Here is a 4,394-nt window from a genome sequence, read left to right as displayed (position 1 = left end):
AGTGTGTGCAGACCACTAATCACAGCTTTATCCACAAGGTGAAGAAGGCAAGGGAAGAAGCTTTCAGAGGAAGAAATGCAGATGGCTGATATATAAAAAAGTTGGTCAGCCTCCCTAGCTACCAGGGAAGTTCAAATGAAAGCAGAAAATTGTGAATCACTACTAAAAGAAATGTACCTGGCAGAGGGACAAAGCCACGCAGGTTCCGGGGCCGAGATCTCCAAGCCTACTCAGATCAGGGCCAAGCATCCTCCACCCAGATCCTCCAAATTCCAGTAGGCAGGGGTCACACCCACCAACTGGCCCCCTGGTGCCGTGCAATCCCATCAGCGCCCAAGACTCAGAGACTATAAAAACCAGCTCCCGGAACCGCGCAGCTGCAAATGCGGCCGTGCGACATCTTATTATGACATCTTATTATCTCATTCCTACTTTGGACAAACTGGCAGGCTACCGAATGTAACCTGCCCACACGGCAGAGTCTGGCAAACTCCCTGTGTCGTACCCAATATGCCAAATACCAGTAACAATGATGGGCCTCATTCTCCTAAAGAGCCTTGAATATAATCTCAGGGCTAGGATGAAGGAGACGTTACTGGGGCCTGCTCGAGGCAATCGACTAAAAGAAATAAGGCACAAGGACATGAAAATACATGCCCCGATGATTGATTGGAAGGATTAATATTGTCAAGTTGACAGTTCTACCCAAAACCCTATACAGATTCAATGCAGTTCCTTAAAATATACCCCTGAAATTTTTAAAGACAGAGACCAAACACTGTTGAAATTTATATGGAATAAACACACACACACACACACACACACACACACACACAAATACCAAATCTACTATAGGGGAAAAAGAATATGTGAGGCTTCTCTTTCTCAATTTTAAATTATACTGTAAAGCTATAGTAATCAAGACAGTATAGTACTTGAATAAGGACAGGCCATACAGCTAATTGAATAGAACTGAGACCCAGAAACAGATTGTTGGATATATGAATGGCTAATCTTCCACAAAAACAAACAGTATAACACGGAGCAAGGAGAGAGTCTCTAACAAATAGTGTTGGGAAACTCAGTCACATACTAAAAAACACACCCAGACCCCTACCTAACACCATGTCCAGAAACCAATTCAAATGGATTCAAGGCCTTGATATCAAACCTGAACTCCATAAACTGTATTGATAAAAACAGAGGTGGGATCTTCTGTGACACTGAATGCAGAGGCTCTGTCAGGGATTCCATGCCACTGGCCAAGGCAAATGGAAACAAAGATCAGTGGATGGGTTTACATCAAATTAAGCTTCTGCACCACAAAAGAAATGATGACCAAAATAAAAAGATCTCTCTCAGACTGGGAAAAAATGTTTGTCTACCACTCAACTGATAAAGGGTTAATATCCAAGATCTCTAAAGCACTATAACATAGTACAAGGCAGGGTGGGGTGGGGAAATCAATCCCATTAAAAAACAGGGAGAAGAGGTGAACAGAAACTTTCTCAAAGAAGACATAGAGACGGCCAATGGATAAATGCTCTGTATGACTTGTCATGGGGGAAATGCAGATGAGAACAAGATGCCACCATGTACCCGTGAGACTGGCCCAGATCACAAACAACAAAAACAATCTGACTTGGCATGGATGTGGGGAAATAGGGACCCTCCTCCACTGCTGGTGGGAATGTTTACTGGTTCAACCTTTTTGGAAATATAAGTGCCTCTAAAAATACTCAGAATTGAGCTTCCATATCACCCAGCAATTCATCTTCTGGGCATCTACCCCAAGAGCCCAAAAACTCTATTCATAAAAGAATATGTTCACTGAAGCACTCTTCACAATATCCTAAACCTGTAAACAATCCAAGTGTCTAATAATAGATGACTAGATAAAGAAACTGAGGTACACACACAATGAAATATTACTTGGCTATGAGAAAAGAAGAATTATGCAATTTGATTTGATGTGGATGGAACTGGAGAGTATAATGCTGGGTGAAATCAGAAGAGAGACACAGAGGGGGGGTGGGTGAGAGCCCTCCCCGCCCCCAAGAAACCCATCCCCGGCAGCCAAAAACCTCCAGAACCCAACTGTCATCATGCTCAAGGCTGCTCCCCACACGCCCAGGCCGAGCCTCACGCATAAGTGAAGTCAAACAAAACCCAGGAAATGCGGAACTTTATGACCTTGGACTCTGGGCCCAATGGGACCTGGGAGCAGAGATCCTCTGCTTGCTTCCCCCAGTCTCCAACACCCATAAGCCACCGTCTGCCAGCACTAGATAATCTCCTCATCAACCACCATCCAGATCACACAGCTTTTTCTCCCAGAAGGGAGCAACATGATGCCCGCCATAGCCATGCCACCAGACTCTGCGCCAGGCTGTTTCACTTGGGGCACCCCAGAGGGGGACGGGTTAGAGCCCTCCCAACCCCAAGGGACCCAGCCCTGGCAGCCAACAACCTCCAGAACCCAACTGCTTCCACGCTCAAGGAGTCTCATGCATACGTGAATCCATTCCTGGACCACGCAGCCCCAAATGAGGCCACGTAACACATCGTAAAACGGTTTTCCATAACAGACAATACAAAATATATTATTTTGTTTGTGCTTTGGGACAGGTCTTGGGGCTTTAGATGGAGATATCCCAAACTGGGTGGTAGGAAGGTGTAACTATGGTGGGATTGGTGTTTGAATATTAACAGTAATCGAACATTGTAAACTGCCTTATAAAATAAAAAAAGAGGGACAGATAAAGAATGGTCTCTTTCACACATGGGATATAAAGAAACACAGTATGTAAGTAATAAATGGCTAAAGGTAACAAAATCTAGAAACTTGTCTACAGAATTGAGCCTACCATAGGACTAGTCTAGTATAGGGCTGGGATGAGGAGAGGGACATTCTGGTTATGGGTGTAATATTGGAACGTTATATCATTAAACCCTATTATTAACAGTATTGTGGAACATGGTGCCTACAATTTTTTTATTTATATTGGGAATAAATAAAAAGTTGAAGGGAGCTGTAGTTGAAGGGAGCTGTAGTAATAGTACAGCAGATAGGGCGCTTGCCTTGCACATGACCAGTCTGGATTCAATCACTGATACCCCATACCACTCCCTCAGGAGTGATCCTGGAGAGCAGAGCCAGGAGTCATCCCTGAGCGCCGCCAGACGTGACCCAAAAACAAAAACAATTACAAGTAAAATTAATAAAGAGCTGAATATATCAGGTGGTTACAGACAAGATCACTTTCATGAACTGTGCTTTAATATCTTTTGGAGATAATTTGTTAAATATTACCCATATTTCTATACAATTCTTTGACCTAGATTTCACTTTTAGAATCTATCCTGTGGAAACACATGCATATTGAAGATACTTGTACATTTATTTGATTTATTTGTGTGACATTATAGAAAACAGTTCACAGAGGAATAACACTTTCAAGTAGAGGAAGGTAAGATGGTGCTGAATATTCATATTACAGAAACAGTATTAATTCTATCCTATGCAGAATATTTATATTATGAAACTACCCATTCTACCAAAACAATGGGCTAAATTTTTACTCTCACAATTATTACTAGGAATAGTGTTGAGTAAAAAATGCATGCTGTACAATATCATGCATAAAGCCATATAAATACCTAATATGAAATCAAAGCATTTAGAAATGAGTGAACTAGACATACTTTAATTCATTAATCAGGGCTTGCATGGTTAATAGTCTTCAACTTCTTGCCTTTGTGTGTGTTCACTGCCCTGTGGTTGCAGCACCTTCTTTCTGAAGCATGACTTGAACAGGCCTTTGGAAATCACCTTCAAAGGGACTGCTGGTTGGATGTGACAACTTTGATGGATCCAATTCTCCCCCTTTAAGTTTATTTCCATTTGCAAAATATCTCACGGTGACAAGGTGGTCATACACACAATTCATTATGTGCTTTTATCTCTAAAAACTGGTAAGTGACAAGGAATGTGCTTTGCCGCATTCAGTTCAACAGGTCGACTTCTCAAAGAATAGGGGTACCCGCAGCTCACCATACCCTGAGTGTGTAAACTGTATGCATGTGGCTGAGGTGCTCCCAGTAAGCCAGGTGAGGTGCTCCCAGTAAGCGGACATTCTCTATCACAGAGAGCTGTCTGTGGAGCCCCATTCTCTAATGGATCCTAGGGTGCCTCGTGCACCTACTACCACCCTAAAAAGCCACTGGGGTTGTACTTGAGGGTCAAGAGCAGGAAGAGGAAAGCTTGGTTGGGACTTGATTTTATGTGTAAATGTATATTTTCCAACAAATATGTACCAACTTAAAAACAATTTCATGAATTGGATAACAGTGCCAAAAAAAAAAAAAAGAGCCAGTAAACCCACATTTCTACC

The sequence above is a fragment of the Sorex fumeus genome, unplaced genomic scaffold, assembly GCF_029834395.1.
Source record: "Sorex fumeus unplaced genomic scaffold, SorFum_2.1 ptg000111l, whole genome shotgun sequence".
In the NCBI taxonomy this organism is placed as follows: domain Eukaryota; kingdom Metazoa; phylum Chordata; class Mammalia; order Eulipotyphla; family Soricidae; genus Sorex; species Sorex fumeus.
The sequence above is the reverse complement of the archived record's forward strand: the minus strand, read 5'-3'. Positions refer to the sequence as shown.